This window comes from Rhipicephalus sanguineus, chromosome 11 (genome assembly GCF_013339695.2).
Source record: "Rhipicephalus sanguineus isolate Rsan-2018 chromosome 11, BIME_Rsan_1.4, whole genome shotgun sequence".
Taxonomy (NCBI): domain Eukaryota; kingdom Metazoa; phylum Arthropoda; class Arachnida; order Ixodida; family Ixodidae; genus Rhipicephalus; species Rhipicephalus sanguineus.
Window position 1 is genome coordinate 100,139,875 of NC_051186.1, and position 18,928 is coordinate 100,158,802.

The following is an 18,928-nucleotide window of genomic DNA, read 5'->3' on the forward strand; positions in this document are numbered from 1 at the left end:
TTTCTTTGAAAACGAATAGCATCGCCACTCCTTCATATTCAAGCTGCTCTGAGTTGAGTGTGCGGAAGTGTCCAGTATTTTAGATGTGCCTAGCCAGGACAGCTAAAATATATTCCCACTTTAGTCTCCGATTAGCCTGCTTCACTTGGCTTATCATATGGTAGCCTGCAGCAATCGTGGCGGCTTGTAACAAGGCAGCGGACTCGAGCACATTGAGAAGCCCAGCTTTCAAGTTTGCCCCGTTACTTGATCTACCCAACCAGGGAGATCATCAGCGTCCACGGTTTTCTGGACTAAGAAGGCTGCCTACCTGGAAAGGATTGTGTCTGTTCCTAATAATGTTTATTTCTCTCTCTACCTCTTTGTCAGCAACGATGAGTTCACAGAGAGTTGTACACGCGCAAAAACAGCTCAACATCGCTATACTACAACTGAAAGTATCTGTTATACACCTAGAATCCATCTAGCCCGCTGCTATAAGCAGCCGCTGCCAATGTGATTGGCGGGCAGCAGGGGCGGCGCCAGGATTTTTTTACTGGGGGGGCACCCACGACAAGTGGGTGCCTTCAGGGGGGCAGGGAGGCTGGGAACATATGCATTGTATTTTGACTATGCTTGCTCTTAAGGGGGCAAAGGGGGGGGGGGGGGGGGGGGGCAGGCGGAAATTTTGGGGGGGCTGGAGCCGCCCCCAAACCCCCCACTGGCGCCGCCCCTGGCGGGCAGCCTGCTTAAAATACGTTCAGAAAGAGACACTGTCTGGCTATTCCGAAAAAAGTGTTGGTGTTCAACACAGTAATGTGTGCACACTTTATTTTAACGCCGCGAGTTTTCGTAGACTTGTGACGTCGCGTAACAAGGGGGCGATTTTATGGCACATTGAAAATTTTTGACGACTCGCGAAGAACCAATGACAAACAATACGCCGTATTCAAAATAGTTCATTATTATTATTTTTTTACGCAGTCATGCTTTGGTAATTACGCAGTGGATCAATTACGCGCCATATGTTGCGTCGTTTTACGAGCAGGTGCTGTGAGCATGACCCAGAAAATTTCGACCTATCATTAACAGCTAACGACCTATATATACGGAAGGAAACAATGCGGGGTAGTTTAACGTTATAATCACCCACAGTTTTTCAAGGAAAATTTCAGCGTACACAGTTTACGTAGGCTATTTACTTGGAGGAACCGGAGGGGAGGAGTAAAGGGCCACTTCACCGCTTTCCGTCCACCCCCCACCCAACCTGGGAAAACTAGGAGAGCAAGGAACGACACCTAGTATATAAATTCGTAGTCATTTATAGTGTTATACCTATGCACAACCAGCTCAATGTGGTTTGCTTAAGTATTAATGGAGTGAACTTGGTCTTCTTAAGAAAGACTATATTAGAGGGCTCTAACAGTTAAGAAATTGGCTCTCGGCTTATCCTGAAGACTACTGCGAAGTGTCAGCCACATGTTTTGTTTAATAAGTGAGAATTTAAGGTACTAGAGTCATAGCAGTTTCTTCATACTCATCGTATCTACAACGCCAAACTAAGAATGGGAAGTTTGCTGATGCAATCAGGTTAAATTTGGGTGTACATTTTAAACTTCACGGTAACATTCCCAAAATGTTATTAAACACTGCCGTGTTGTCGCGGTATAGGGCGGCCCAGCCTGCACAGTCTGTATAGTTTGGGCAGATTCTTCCTTGGTTTAAAACAGCTTTGAAAAGCAAGCCATCTGATCAGCTCTGTGAATATAAAAAATCGCCTGATATATATATATATATATATATAATATATATATATATATATATATATATATATATATATATATATATATATATATATATATATATATATATATATATATATATTGTAAGTGAACTCACCAGACTTGCATGGTGTCGGTCATATGTAATCCCGGCAGCAACACAAGTTTCCTGTACTAATTGGTGTTCGAGCCACGTATCGGCTGCAGTTGGGCCAAAACACTGGCGAAGGTGAGCCGATGGTTTCTCGGTGCTAGTGTAAATCCAGGGGCTTTTCTTAGCGGCATCCTAATCGAACCTGCTTTTAATCTTCTAATTATGTCGCATGGTCATTTTACGTCGTTCGTCACTTCGCTAGTGTTTTTTTTTTTCTTTTTTTAGAGCGCAGCTGTTAGGCACCCGTACTTGCGTTGAGTGGCGTCGCGGTCGGCGTAACCGACAGAGCGAACGAGGACGAAAGAGGGCGCACGCGGAGCGCAGCGAGCCGCTGTGTTAAGGCTCTGATATACTCCAGCGTAACGTCGACGCGCGCGTGCGCGCGTCACGGCGACGTTACGTCAGCAAAAAACAGCCCTCTATAGTCCGGCGTCGGCTGACCACCGACACGGCCGACGGTTGCTGGCGCGTTCGGGCGTCGCTCGGCGCCGAATAGATCCTGCTGCATTTCGCGCCAGCCGCGCCGGACTCGCATGTACGCGGGCTGTTTCGTCGGTTCCCGACAGGTGGCGCGGGCGTTATTCGCTTTACTGCGCATGCGCTCCCCTAGATGCGGTCGCACCGGCGCGTTGGAGCCGGCTCGACTGTAGCGGAGACCGATTTGCGCCCTGGCGTAGCGTCGCTGGCTCGGCGTGACGAAGCGCAACGTCCTCGCGGGCGCTCGCGTCGGACGTCGGAGTATAACAGAGCCTTTAGCGTATGGAATGCCTCGTACCTTCTCGGGCATCTGTGACAGCGCAACGCATGCCTCTCGCGCACGGGCACGAGAAAGCGCACGGAGTAGCACGCGTGACGAAATTTAAAATCATGCGAGACGCGGGCGATACTGCGCCGTGGCCCGCGCTGCGTCTTCTCGCTGGTGACCCAAGGCGCCTTGGGACCTCACGCTAGTTTTCAATTTTTGCGTCTCGGGTCAACGCGAGCGCAAGAGCCCAAGAGTGGCTTGGGTTCTGCGCATGCGCCCTGGCGGCTCGCGAGCTTCTTGGGTCCCCAAGCTCCTTGGGGCCCCAATTCTCAAACTCTATTACGTAAAACGCTCTAGCGGACTCTTAGATTTTGCATCTAGTTTTCTGGGCACAAGTTCGCCCATAATAAACAAGTTTTAGAGCACACATATTAGGCGCCCGTTTCTGTATTGAGCGGCGTCGTCGTAACCGGCAGAGCGAACGAGGACGAAAGAGAGCGAACGTGGAGCGCAGCGGAGGATGAAAGACGGCGATAGCGAGGAGGAGGGAACGACAGTGGCGAGACGACAGGTTCCTCGGCGGCCACCACATTAGTGCGCGCGGTCGTGTGGTCGCCGATGACGTCGTTACTAAAGTATGCGGCGAGGGCGTTAACCGATACCATATATGAAAATAACGCGCTGCTTGAACAAAGGCCTGTCTGTGGCGGCTGTTGTGGAACGCGCCTACGATCTGCCTTCCGCGGTCTCCCGGTTAGCGAGGCAGTGGCGCTTCAAGTTATCGCAAAATCAAAACACCTACACAGCTGCGCCAAGAATTCGCCTTAGGCAGTATCGCAGTCGTCGGTGAATATTTTTCAATTGATTCCCCGAGAGTGATGGTTGCATTGAGACCGCAATTATAGCGTTTTTGCCGTCGCCGTCGGCGCTGCCGTGAAGTTCTCGATAACATCGCCTCGTGCGTTGTATGTCCTACCAGCTGGTTCTACGTGCGACTGAAAGCGCGCGAGCGCAGCCGGCGATCTCGCCTCAAGCTGTGAGGAAAAACGCGGCGGCCATCTTTCGTCGCGGTAGAGGGCCATGGGGGTGAGAGGAGAGACGTGCGTTTCTCTTGTCAGGCCGTCGTGGGCGGTCGGGCCATTGCTGCACGCTGCGAAGGTCGTAAAAGGCGGCGCGCGTTAGGGCAAGTAAATGTCTTGCTAGCAGTTATCCGTGTTTCGCATTGCACCGTGGGACGCCACAAGAAACATATTGTACGGCATCAGGTGCTAGCAGCTTGAAGTGAGCTGGAATGTGTTTTCCTTTTCTCTCGTTTCAGTAATTTTTGTTTTTCGTCGAGGGACACTTGGGATAGGCCTCGATGCCGACGGAAACAACGGCATGACCAGCAGCCAGAGTTATTGCGTTGAGTGCGATTTATTGTTCCATTTACGCCGATAAAACCAGTCACGTACCTTGCGATGGACCGCTGAACGAGCGCAGCGCACTGGAACGGGATTACCACAATGTCCTAGCTTGCATTTATATTTGTACTACGCTCAACATGAAACCGAACATGTTTCGGAAATAGAAATGCACTGCTAAGCAGTCTCCAGTCGCACGTATAAAGTTTGAGCTGGTTTTGATTCCGTTCTGTATAGAGCAACGCTTCTCGATCTGTAAACGTTGAGACAGAATGCGTGAGCCTGTCCTTGTCGGACATGATCTGACGCTAAAATGAAAGTTAATAATAATAGCTGGTAATATTGTTGAGTTACTTCTGAAAATATTTTTTAATTGGTGGTAATGCGCGCTGAGTCTTTCACGGCATCATAAGAACGGCGCATTTGTTTACATTAAGACGTGCAGCCTCGCTCTTGAAGTGCATTTGAAACCGCGCAATCAAATGAGGAGGAAATGCTGAAAAAAAAAGAACAACCCTTACAAAAATCCCATATATGGACTTATATAAAAAAATCCATATATGGGTATATTAAAAATTGGGCAGATATGGACTTATATGGCCATATAAGGCCTTATATGGCCATATAAGTCCATATCTGCCCAATTTTTAATATACCCATATATGGGCTCTCATATATGGCCTTATATGGCCATATAAGTCCATATCTGCCCAATTTTTAATATACCCATATATGGGATCCCTATATAATGTCATATATGGCCATATCTGGCGAATTTTTATATGCCCATATATCAGCTTTTTATATTTTGGGTCGTAATCATAAAATAACAGCGGAAAAGACGATGGACGAACACACAGAGACAGCACGATTTACCGTCGTTGTGATATTTTGGGTGTCATATATTGCTGCACCTGGGCGGTGTAGCATATGAAACATATAAAGACAGGGACCTAGAGGTATACTCTACGGTGCACATCTGAGGAACAGTGTTGCCATCAAATAATAAGCCATCTTTCACTGGTACTTATGGAAAGTTAGTTGGTGTCAGCCACTTCGAGAACTGTGGTGGTTCCTATCACTATTTCTATTAGACACCTTACACTGCCACCTAGTCAATTGCGTGAGAAAACTAGTGTGTGAATCTCACAGGGAACTTGTCATTCCTGGAAATATCACATCAATTTATGCAACTGGTTTATCCAACCACATGAAGCCATGTTTATGAAATAATTCGAATTCATTGAATGCATACTGCCTTACTTTCAGAGACATCATAAAAGAAGTCTTAATCAAAACATCTGTTACCCATATGGGCTGCTGGGGCAGACTCGGACTGTTTAATATTATGCAGCTGCAAAAAACAGTACATGATAACACTTGACGATGGTTGTACATGCAGATGAACCACCGATTTATTCTTTCGGCCTTCTGATAACTTTCAGCATGCCCCGCTCTGCCTTGGAAGAATTAGCTTCAGGATTCTCCGTGTGGAACTCGAACCATCTGAAATAAAGCAAAAGTGAATTTTATTTTAGACGAAATTTTCACACAGGACACAAATACTGACATCTATTGCCAACGGAACAGTTATGAGGTGGCTGTGCAACCTGCAAAAAGTGGTTAGAGCCCTAACAGATATAACATGCTTATCACATTTCAAGCACTGATATTTAAGCAGAATGTAAATAACATGAGTAGCATAGTTACTCAGCTACAGCGTGCAGCATTTCTTCAAGCAAACAGGTCTGAAAATTCCACACACATTACAATTCACTACTCGACCAAAACTGTGTTTGTAGCACTCACAAAAGCAGTAAAGCAATCAACAAGGTGGTGACCAAACAGTTCCCATGTAATGTATAAAGAGTGGCGACAGTAATGTGCTGGTTTAATAGGAAAGCTCATTTAAAAAGCTTAGGTATAAAATTTTGCCACAACAGATCATGAAATGTGTCCTTCATATTCTGAATATTGCATGCATCAAAGGTTGAATTGGTGAAGTTGAGGCATGATAGCTGCAGACTTATTTAAAAAGCATGCAGTTCATGTGTGAGAATGGTGAAAATAAATATTACGTATCAGGATATGTCAAGTCATAAACTCTGTGTGCTGCATTCTTTTCTGGTTTAAAAATAGGAGGCATATGCTGCATTTTTCCCAGCTTAAAATTGGTTTATGTTGAATTAGGGTGTGTTAAAACAAGTGGGTGCCAGAACCATCTGTTTGAGAACATCACCTCTGTATGTCCCAACAGCAAACATGTACATTTTTTCATTTGCATTATTTTCTCTAAGGGGACCGGGGGGTGTCATATTTTGTGGAGCCATCGTCTTGCTTTTCAGCTCCATTTGGTTGCGGCCCTGTGTATTGCTAAGGCTCCTTGAGAAAACACCTCGAGAGAATAAATCAGTTGTTCTTGCATGCTAGATTGGACAGTCATCTATATGCCTGCTTAGCCCACAAGACATCCTTGTGCCTTACTCTGTTCCCTGTAACAGGTAATAAACTTTTCCCAATTGAAAACATGAATGAGGAAGGTTATTTTAGGCAAACTAACTTTCGCTAACTTTCATATTATGAATGTAACAGGTACAGAAGAACTGAGTGATTACAGTGAAAACTCGATCTAACAAAGTGATAAGGATGCTTGAATTATTTTGTTAAACCTGGAAGTGTTCTTTACGCATAGCATACAAGAAATAACCTGTGTAGCTGTATATATCACATGACTAGCAATTTTTTTCCTAAGATATTCTGCTTCAAACGTGCCTTACTTCAAATTTCCTCACTCCTTTACACGAGTCGTGTTTCCTGCATACCAGTCGCGGTCACTCTGCCTTACTACAGTGAACATGTGGCCACGAGAATTTTTGAAATGCTGCTCTATTAGCGGAGTCACATGCGTATGATGATCAAAATGCAGCCCTCCCTCGTTCACTCTTTCATGCGCTACACTCCCTTCGTTAACTTATCTCTCCTCCTGGGCAAGTATTTCTCCTCACTGTGCGAGAAGGATAAGCAGCGAATACGCATACCTGCAGCCAGACAAACAGGTTCTCTCAGCTGCTGACATGACCAGATTTTCTGGTCACGTCACTACCAACTCTGGGGATACCGAAAGGCCCAAAGAGGAGCACAAGATTGTTGTTTATTCCGTGGCTATGTTTGGCATTGTTTATCGTTGCAAAGTTTGAACTCGAAGCACACATTTACTTAAAATGTTAAAAATAGTGAAGCTGGTTTTGAGGCCCTTCAAGCATTAATTAGATTAATATGGTTCTTTAGTTAAAATTCAATTAATCCTTTACTGAATCAAGATTCTGATCTAACAGAATCACAAATAGGTAGGGCGATGTTGGTTTGGGTTCATAATGAAGGGACAAGGGGGCAGCGCTAGGACGAATACAAAGGACGAGAAGACAGGACACAGCGCATGTCCTGTCTTCTTGTCCTTTGTATTCATTCTAGTGCTGCCCCCTTGTCCCTTCATTTTGATCTAAATTTTGAAATAACCATTATTAATTCATACTGATTATTCTAACTTTTTTTTCAACAATCACACAAATTATATAGTAAGTCCATTTCTGTTAGCCTATCCATTTCTTAAGCCAATCCTCCAAAGTGAGTGTTGTTCAGAGCGCGATTCTCTCAACCATTATAGTGAAAAACACGATTACCGCATCAAGTTCAACAATGCCGGTGAAACTGACACTAAAATTAATCCCATGAAGAGACTTGGAATCATGGGAGCTTGTAAGCTCATATGTGCACAGCCTTCGAGGGCACCAGCAAAAAAGGGCAACACGATTGCATTGATCGTAATGGAAGAAAGTACAACAGAAAAGCGCTTGTATCTCAAAGGATTTCAGATACAAACATGACTTCCATTTTCTTTACTGGCCAATTGTACTATATACAATTCACCCAGTCTGTATTGTGCTCAGTTGTTTCTTGCGTGCTCCGTCATCTTTTTCTTATCGACATTGTTATGAAGTTGGTGCAGCTGCTGTGTAAGTCTCCCTGGTGTAGACACTCGCCCAGTCTGCTCAGGGAATCTTGCAGAAAATGCCTGTAAGGACTTCTTTTGGCAGCTTGTCTTTTCCCCATATGAGCCCTTGCCCAAGTTTGTACGCAGGAAGGTTAGCAGCCCCATCATCATAATTACACCGTACGCGTCATGAGGTCTCACTTGCCCTGGCATGTAAGAAGCGCATTACTTCTGTCGGATACTGGCAGGCCAGGAGGGTTTGGACAAACAGTGTTCTACAGTTTTCATGTACTCAAGAGTGGAACTATTTGTCGAAAAGTACTTTTGAGTTTTGTACATTTAGGAAGTCAGGTCTTCAGGTTTCGTGCAAATGTGACTGTAAACGGTCCAAGAGGTGCAACTGCTGACCTCTGGCAAATGCAGACATTATGCACAGATGGGCAGACATTAAGCTCAGGTACCAGTCCCTGTGTATCCTTTCTGTAAACACTGAAGGAATGCAGTGTTCTGTTGTTCCTGTTTGCCAACTGATCCAAAAGAATGTTAATTTCTAATCTGCTCCATTTCTACTGTGAATTTACTGGAATCTACCCGATGGTTTAACCCTTTCCTTACCAAAGATGAGCTGAGCTCGTCCACACAATTTGTACCGTACCGCTCACACCAAAGACGAGCTAGGCTTGTCCACCCTGAAACAATCATTTGAAGGCGCCGCAGTTAAGCTACCATGATTCAATTAGCTGTCTTCTCTTTGGCTTCAACAGATGGCACAGTAAAAAATTTAAAAACACGCTCAAAACATGCATTTTAGTCAAGGAAGGGCTTGACTCTGGCAACTGGAATTAGAAAATGGCATCCTCCTCTGTGCGCAAGAGGTGCGTGCTTGCTTGCAACAGCTCCATTCAAAAAAAAAAAAAAAAGTGCTTGTTTGCCGAAGTGTTGTGAAATGAAGAATTGCAGTTCTCCTGTGAATGCGGCAGTGACTACAAAAAGCAGCATAGTTTCTCTAAACTGCTGGATTCGGATGATGATCGTGCCTCAATACGTCGACAGAGGACGCCGTTAGATGTAACCAAACGCCTACCAGCACGTTAAAGGTTTGTTTTCAAAGACTCGCTAGTCCAATTGCGCTTTACATTTCAAATTTCAAAGAGACATTTTCTGCACTGAAGGCTGGAGATGTTAGGGTGCTTTCCGTGGTGCAGTGCGGTGAAGTCAATCTGCATATTTTATAACATACAAAAAATATGTCGCATGTATAATGCTAATAAAGTGTCCTTGAATAATTTTTTAGTTGTTTCAAGACACTTAGAATCAACCAGCCAAATAAAAAATATGGGTATTTTTGTATCGATTTTGGCCAAAAAAAACTCTCCAGGGAAAGAGTTAAATGGGTGTGAAAGCTTTCAGAGCAGTGCACTTAATCAGGCAAAAACAATAATGTACTATCTGCGTCAAATGAAACCCAAACAGCGGCAAGCCTTCACAATGGTACAGTGCGCGCCGTCCTGTCATTACCATTGACAGGCGCGTGCATCCGGTTTGGCCACACTGCGCATACGCGCACCCGTCCCTGGTGATAACTGGACGGCGCGCACTATACCATTGCGAAGGCTTGCCGCTGTTCAGGTTTCATTTGATGCAGATAGTACATAACACACAAAAATGCTTGGCTGAAATGTTTGTTGTTGGGCTGAAAGAAGTGAGGGCGTGATTTTGCAGCCACTGTGACAGTCACCCATTGGCGAGTTGTGGACTTTCACATCAACAACAATGTCAGTGGGCATGGAAGTATACAGTTCTGGTTACTTATATTATCATTGACATGACCATTGAAGTGCGTACTGCTGCTCTCAACGCTCATCCAACCCTACAAGAAAGGTCTCAAATCGATGTTCACGACTTGAAGAGGCTCCTCAGTTTTTTCCCTGGGCAATAACTACGTGTGTTTCGAAAAGCCCATGTTAAGTGCAAGTCCAAGGCACACCACGAATCTGACAATGCAGTGGCTGGAATATAATTCCATTGCTTCTTTCAGCCCAAAACCAATTATTTTTGTGTGCTATGAATATTATCTTTTTTTGTGTGTGTGATTAATCGCTCTGCTTTGGAAGCTTCCAAATGCATCTAATCTATCAAGTAGATTTCTTTCAGTTCATGGTGGAGATGGAGGCAGACTGGAAACTACCTTTTTTGAATGTATTGGTAAACAGGAATAATGGAGCACTCTCTTTCAATGTTTACAGAGAGAGTATGCATTGCCCAGTACCTGAACATAATGTTGTTCTTCCAAACACTTGTGAAAGGCCAGTAGTTGCCTCCCTATTGAACCGTTACAGACGTATTTGCATGAAACCTGAAGACCTGACTTCCTATTGTAGAAAAAAACCAAAAGAACTTGTCGATGAACAGTTACACTCCTGCATTCATGAAAACTGTGGAGCACCATTTGTTTACGCCCTCCCAGCATCCCGTTGCCTGACAGAAGTAAAACGCTCCAATTTCTTACATGCCAGCATAAGCAAGACCTCATCACGTGTACTGTGCAAATATAATGTTGAGACAATACTTCTTTGCAGATTAGCTGGTTCATACTAAATTCTGGTCTTGCTGCACAAGCAGAAAGAAGAAAAAGGCCACTCTCTATCCTGTTTCTCTTTTTCCTTCCTTCTGCTTGAGCAGCAAGACTGGATTTCCGGATGACGTTGAGGCTGCTGACATTCCTGTGTAAAAAACTGAGGCGTGCACTTGTAAGTGGACGACGTCATTGTCACCATTGCGCTTCTGTCGAGGTTGCACTTGGATACTATTATTCGGCCTAAGACAGAACAAAAAGAAGACCATTCAGCCACTCACGCTGCCATGCATAAAGTCCCTCCAAGGGCGATGACCTTGATCTTTGATGAAACAGCAGCATGAGGCACAGGCGATGCTTCAGTTGTGCAATGTTTCGTTGTGCGATAGTACTTTTGCTGTTTCTCTGACAGAGAACACCGCCACCGCCACTTTTGGTTTCCATTTACAGTCGTGGGCCAAGATCGACCTGCACAAGGTCGCAGAAGAGGTTTTTAGAATTTAAAACATGACATTCAAACTTCTGCAGAAGAAACAGCTCCCATTTTGAAGAGGCGAACTCAGGCATTCTTCTTAGCAGTTAAGCTCTGCATATGCAACCTTCATTTGACTTATTTTCTGAACTGCCACAATCCATCTAAAGCCAACCGTAATGTTCAAGGTGAATGTTTATACTGTATGTAAAGAGAGCACTAAGCTAGGTCACGGCAGCACAACCACAACTCCAGTTAACGGGATATTCTGGGCAGCATTTTTTTTTTTAAATGGCACATTTGGACACTGATGGTGCAACTACATTGAAAGAGATGCAAAAATTACCTCAGGGTGATTTCACGAGAGATCGAACATGCCTGTCCAATTGATATTTTTGTTTTGCCTGGGTTTTTTATATGTTAAGTGGCCACATTCAAAGTGCACGGAACCGAAAATATTATTTCCAAAAAACGCTCCCAGCGTGCCAAAAAACTATTTGGAGGTGGCCGTGTGGCCATCCTGTTTTAGCTCATCGTAATATTTTTGGATTTCACGGGCAAATTTAACGCGCAGTATAAACGTTGTGTTGAAATTTTTTCTGTTGGCTTTATTATGCATTACTGTGAATTACATCCATGCTTTTTTTATGCTGTCCTCAAAAGAAAAAAAATGTGAAAAAATGCCAAACACAGCCCAAATCAAAAGTTTGCTAAGTTTGATGCGTCTTGGCGCCTTTTCTATTTCACACAGAAACTTCAGAACAATGTCAAATGTAGAAAAGAACATTTCCAACATTTCTATAGGAGATCGTTTTCCTACGGGCAGCGCAAAAGAAGAAAAAAAATAGAGAAGCCAGTTTTTTTTAAAAAAGGTCCATTTTCAAGAAATAAGATGAAGAAAACACCGGTCTCAATTTTAACGACAATTTTTTATTGAAGAGCGCTTATGTCAGTGAAAACACAGTTTTAATATCATATGTCCTCATTTGCTTTGTTCACGAGATATAACGGGCCAAACTGACCCTTGCTGTGTGTGCTCACTTAGTGTGATCAGTGGTTATCAGCTTGCATTGTGCGTAAATCTACTTTGCTCTGGTAGCTTGTCAAGAAAAACGTGTTCTCAGATTTTATTTGTGTCTAGCGTGTGCGAAAATGGGCTGCTGCCATCCTCTGAAGGGCTAACGCGTATGTAGTTTGCAGCCTAGAACCTCACCTACAGGCATCAGAGGAAAGGTGGGCGCACCTGTTCAAGATATCAATCGCTTCTTCTTCCTGAAGAAATGCCTCGACTACCTCATCGCAATTCTCATAGATGTAGACAGATTTTCCTTGAGGCGCGTAAAGCAATGCTAGCAGACCTCACAGGTGTCGCGAAGATCCTCATCCTATGGCAGTAGCTTCTGGAGGAAGACAACAACAAAAGCAGGAATGAAAGAAAATTGACGCAACGAAAATGTTTTTGTCGGCAATCTTCTTTTTGCGGATGCGTAAGTAATCGGCACAGAATACTCAGATCTAGCCATGGGCTGCATGCATCCCGTGTAGTGAACAGCTAGACCAAGTCGAAACGTTTATACTGAACACCGCCGCACACATTTGTTCACCTAACTACTCATGGTTTCATATTTTATGACCAAGGATGTCTAAATGCTTTGGGGTGTGATAATTAATTTGTGGGCCAGACTCCTTGACAAAATTAAGGGTAATGCCCGTCTGGCGCCACCAGTGACGTCTGCTGTTCTCAACGTGGGAAAGCACTTTAGTAAAGTGCCAACAAAACATCATAAATTGGGCAGCTTCGGCCACTTATGGCTTAATCGTGCCGCACCGCACATTTTCTGGCTGCTGAAATGCTGAGGTAAAGGTTAAGATGATACAGGAAGACGTTACCTGCGACGCCGAAAACATGATAGCGGGAAGCGAAATTAACGACTCAGAAATGACTGAGATAACTTTTTACGTATGCTGTTTAGCACAGTGTGCATTGAATGGGGAAGATGGTTAGAGTGTACAATGCACGTAATGAAAGGGAAGCAAGCAGGCAGTGAGTAGATTTGTTTTGGAGCTGTCAGCGTGGCTACGGTGCCTGTTAATTCCTTGGTCACTAACCTTGCGTAGCATGAAAGACCTAAGAAAAAGTGTTGTCCATCATCATAAAAACAATTAAAAAACAAAGATATCTACGTTATTTAGTGGCGAAAAAGATGTCGTTAATCCTGACGCCCGAACAGATGGTGCCCTAGAGCTGATGGGTCACATGCATATATTACGGACCACATGTTTTCAGGAGGTCTCGCATCCTTTCCTACGCATACAAACTTCTCTGTGTAAGCGCATTATCTCTTATCTACACAAGAATGAACGCTTGTGCTGGAGAAAATAAAACAAACTACACATGGGAATAAACAACAATAAGAACAAGAGGTGTTGGCATAATGAGGTGCGCTTGTGCCGGCTTCATTGCGTGATTTTGCAGCCACTGTGACAGTCACCCATTGGCGCGCATTCAGACAGCGGCCTGTTTGTCCTATGTAGTATTTACCGCACGTGAAAGGCACCTGATATACAACCCCCTTGCCACAAACCGAAGGGCTGTCCCTGTGTTTCACCTTACACTCATGCCATTTCTGCACAGTCTCATCCACCTTCCTTTCAACAGCGGCGCATACTCTACCAAGCTTATTCTTGGCCGAAAAAACAACATCTATATTATATCTGGCACCAACCTTCTTGAGATGATGGGAAATACCGTGCAAGAAAGGGATACTAGCGAGAGGCTTCTTCTCACGTAACCCTATCATTTTCGACTGAGCCTTTCAACTCAGATTTCAAGATCGCGAGAATCCTTTCACACAGGCAGCCCAAATTAGCAGTAGGATAGCGCGCTTCTCGGAGCCTGTCCAGCTGCTTATTGAAACTTTCACACAACAGGTATCCCCGCTAGTATCCCTTTCTTGCACGATATTTCCCATCGTCTCAAGAAGGTGTGGTGCCAGATATGATATAGATGTTGTTTTTTCGGCCAAGAATAAGCTTGGTAGAGTATGCGCCGCTGTTGAAAGGAAGGTGGATGGGACTGCGCAGAAATGGCATGAGTGTAAGGTGAAACACAGGGACAGCCCTTCGGTTTGTGGCAAGGGGGTTGTATATCAGGTGCCTTTCACGTGCGGTAAATACTATTAGGACAAACAGGCCGCTGTCTGAATGCGCGCCTGCAAGATCACCGTCGATCTTTGAATGGGCAGCCGTCGTCTAATTTGGCCCTGCACTGCCGTGAGTGTAGGTGTACTGCTCGCTTGTCTGATGCGAAAGTGCTCGCACGTCATAGGGACCCAGACGGCACGTGAGCTAGTTGAGGCTTTTTCTTTGAAAGCTGGAGATGACTGTGGTGGCAAAGCCTTCCCTTGCGTTAACTAAGGCAGAGATAACATACCTGGATGCGCACATCTAAGGTTTCGGTTGGTTTGTGGTGAACATGTGGTTTTGGGTTGCTATATTTTCGTCTTTCTAATAAAAGTTCAGTTGTAGTATGCGCTGTGCTGTAGCCTTCTTCGTCTAGCCTTACGTTTTTCGCGCTATTTGCTTCATCATGAATTAAAACTTGCCCAACAATCAATCCTTCTTCTTTTGGCGCGCCTGTAGGAAAACGATCTACAGCAGAAATGTTGCAAAGGCTTTTTTGTGTATTTGACACTGTTTGAAGTTCTGTCTGTGTGAATAGAAAAGGCACCAAGCACATCAAACTTGGCAAACTTTTGATTTGGGCCCTGTTTGTCATTTTTTCCATTTTTCCCCTTTGAGGACGGCATAAAGAAAGCAGGATGTAATTCGCAGTAATGTGTATTAAAATCAACAGAAAAAGTTTTCGACACAGAATTTATAGTTCGCGTTAAATTTGGCCGTAAAATTTTAAAATATTGCAGTGGGAAAAAACAGGACGCCGCGCGCCGCTTCAAATTTTTTTGCCGCGTGGGAGCGTTTTTGGAAATAAAATTTCGGTTCCACGCGCTCTTCAAGGTGCCCGCATAACATAAAAACCAGACAAAACAAAAATATCGACTGGACATGCATGTTTGATCTCTTGTAGAATCACCCCTCAACTGAATACACAGGACATGTAGCCTCGATAGAAGGGAGACAAGACAGAACGAGACAAATCTCATCTCCTTTCTATGGTGGTTGAAAATCTTCAGACACTCTTCCGTTGATACCCATTCCAAAAGTTCAGGAGAGGAACGATATTATGCATGAGCATGCCCCACTACTACAGTGAAAAACTCAGTGACACGAATCTCACGAGAACCAAAAATATTCGTATCATCCAAAATTCGTATCAGCAGAAAGCATGAAAAATTAGCATGCGACAAAAGAAAGCTGGCGTACATTTTCGTTATTGTTTTCAGGGCCGCAGCAATGTCCGCAAGAACCCTGAACGATTGTCAGTTAAGTTTTTAGATGTCGGCAATCAACCAGTACTGATAAATAATGGCCCATACACGCATATTTACTTAATGAACCAGGTGCGTTGTGACCCGCGACAGCAGTAGCCCCTTTAAAATTTAGTAGTTTTTTTTTTCATGACACCAGAGTACTGCAGTAAAAGTAACGAAAGAGCGCTTGGACGCCATGGATCAAGGCCACAAAATTACAGAAACCATGGTCTTGTGTTAGATTTTGTTATCGTGGAGGTGTTGGGGATGTTTTTGGGATATTACGGCCATGCCGCACAACGTGCGAATCAACGGTCAGCATGTTGACGCTGTGAGGCATGACTCTTCGCAAAAGACCGTCCTGGTCTTCTTTTGGTCCTCGTCCACCTTTCATAGGAGGTCTGATGCATGAGGCACGCACGTGTAAAACCACAGTACAACGACGGAGCCCGCATCAAGCATTAGAAAAAAGAAGCATGGCACTAATATCCTCTGTAATCTAAATGCGAAGGCACACGGAGGCACTTAAGAGCTTCAAAGATACGGGCACCACAATTCGGAGGCCGTGACACATCTCTGAGGGTATTTGACCGTAAGAAAAGTGTTTTCGATACCGTGATTCTGACAATTTGGCGGTGCGGCGCGCATGCCACGCTTGCGTTCCCGCGCTCGCACGTGCTTGGTGCATCTTCCAGGACCAGCACCAAACAGCACCTCTTCGTACCTGGCAGTAGCATACGTTGTATCAAACGTCACTGGGTGAAAATTGGTTCGCAAACAACCGTACTCCATTGCACGGCAGGCTAAGGGCCTTGCCGGGACCAACGAAAAATTGTATCACCCCAAAATTCGTATCAGCTGTGATCGTATCACCGAGGTTTCACTGTATTTACACTTACGACAAATGAGATTAGACGATAGTATGCAGCAGCAAAGGCAAATTCTGCATGCAGAGGTACCATAAACAAAGCATGATTTTAGAAGCTTGGGGCAAAACAGGGCTGTGCAGAACACATGCTGAGAGCTGTAAATGCTGGCTTCTATTCTGAGCCTCATTACAAGGCATTCTCTTGGCAGCCAAACTAGAATGTTGAACAGATGTCAGGACAATAGTTGTGCATACTCCCACGGCCATATTGAAGTGTGTATGTGCCACGGCATAGCGACGACGATGTAAACCAATTTTCAGCATGGGGCAAATGCCGCACAGATTTCACGTGCCTACTGCCAGGGCATGGTGACGACAATAAACGCAGGGGTCCTTAGTTCAATGAAAAAATGAGGACACTGCTTGTTCAGTATCTATAAAGCCGGTCCAATCTGTCATGCTCTCTGGTTTTCTTGTCTCTCCTACTTGTACAACTGCGCAACAAGCAGATGACAAAATGATGATCACACGAACACAAGTGCCATCGATTGTTCGTCTTTTCGTCTGAATTGTGCACCGTGCTAAATCTATGCCATCGTACCAACTCGCCAATTGCCAGTGCTACTGTCCTACTTTGTCACAATATATAAGGTGCTGAAAGCACAAAAGTGCGGCTGTAACTTTTGAAGGCCAACCGACTCAGCAACCATATGTGACACTGTACTTTCACTGCTCTTACACTTTTCATTTTCTCCCGACAGTGATGCATAACTAAATGGACTCAGAACCACTTATCCCCCCCCCCTACCTGTTTTCCAGTTTTCTGTCCCTTTTGCCTGTAATATAACTAACTAGCATTTGAGGCTTTGTCGTTGTGCGTCACTTGTTTGTGTCTGCCTCCTAACTTGCGCTGCCATAGTTCTTAAGTAAGAACAAAAATAATTTAAAAAAAGGATGGCCAGGTATGCACCGAACCGACCAATGCCAACAGCTTCCCTTCATTTGCGCTTTTTAAGCAGAGCATAACTGAACAAATGAATCGATCAGAGCTAATTGGGATTATATGATCAGTACACAGTTACCAACGGATTGAAATAGGACACTCGGAGCACATGGCCGTCGGTATATGCAGCGCCGCTCGTGGGTACTCATGGAACGAAGGGTTGCATTGAGGTAATAGCGGAGGAGGAGAACATCGACGCACGCAGGTTTGCTCCTTCCGGTCGTCAACTAGTCGGCTTTTAGTTCACCACACTGCCAGCGTGGCGCTGCAAGGCTTGCGTGCTTTCGTATGCCAACCTAAATGGCTCCCCAGTGCGCAACCTATATTTGCGGCGCCCGAGCAGAGGACGCTCTCGTTACATGCGCTTTGGCGATGTGGAACGCACGCTGTGCAAGTAAGACACAGGATTCAGCTAAGAGATTGTGCCTTACCTGTGTTCTGTGACGCTACATTGGCCGCTGCTTGCAATACGATGCAGATTGGGGTTTTGAACATGGGCGAGAAAGCGGGAGAACACAGACATTATTTCATTTCACCGTGATTTGTCCACTGCGATTACCGCGACGATAGGGGCCTGCAATTAAATGTTGGCAGAATAGACTGCTTACATGCACACTGTAAGGCACAAATCCCTTAGTTCTTGCACAGCATTGGTGCTGCATCACCAAAGCGCTGTAACGAGAGCGCCCTCTGCTCGTGCGGCAATATAAGAGGTGCATCACAGGCAAGCAATTTCGGTCGGCATATGAAAGCGCGCAAGCCTTCACAGCGCCACACTCTCAGCGTGGTGAACTCAGGCCGGCTTGTTGGCGACCGGAAGGAGCAATCCTGCTGCGTAGATGTTCTCCCCTTGCTTTTACCCCCAATGCACCCCACTTGGTTCCATGAGGATCCACGAGCGGCGCCGCATACCCAGCGGCATATGCGCCCAAGTGTCCTATTTCAATCGTGAGTACTGCACATTATACATGCTATGCGAGGTGTATGAGACTCCTGAGAGGTACGAGGATTATTTACATATTCGACGCACCAATTTCTCTCTAGCAAAGCGGCTACCTTACCGCGTTGTATGCATGTGTCTAAAAGAGGAAAGTAGAAACACTGCCGTAAAATCCTGAGCAACGCGCCACCCCTACAGTGGGGATAATCCGACAAGATTTGGATGGGGGCCCTTGCTCGGTCATGAATAAAAATTGAAGGTGGCCGTGGATGAGCCGCTATAGAATACAAAATGCCACACCCGTGCTTCTAATGAAATGCTTTATTGAATACGCATGCATTCCTGTTTTCATTCACACTCGTTGACAAATGAAACAGTGAAAATGGTGGGAGGAGAGAATGGGTCGCCATTTGAAATCTCCCGAAGAAGGGAGGGGGGGGGGCGCTTGTCGGGATTTTTACGGTAAGCAAATAAGCTAGGGAGAAATGAGAAACAGTAAGCATGACAGGAGCTTGCAGGCAGCCCAGCCTCGCATTGAATATGTGTAAGGTCACACTTTGTGAACTGCGTGCAATACCTTTCAATGC

At 45.0% G+C, this 18,928-nt stretch overlaps 1 protein-coding gene across 1 annotated transcript in view; it reads left to right on the forward strand.

The window, feature by feature from the left end:
- The window catches only part of LOC119373402 (kelch domain-containing protein 3), a 536,457-nt gene that overhangs the window by 517,083 nt on the left and 446 nt on the right, over positions 1-18,928 (forward strand). The window lies entirely within an intron of this gene.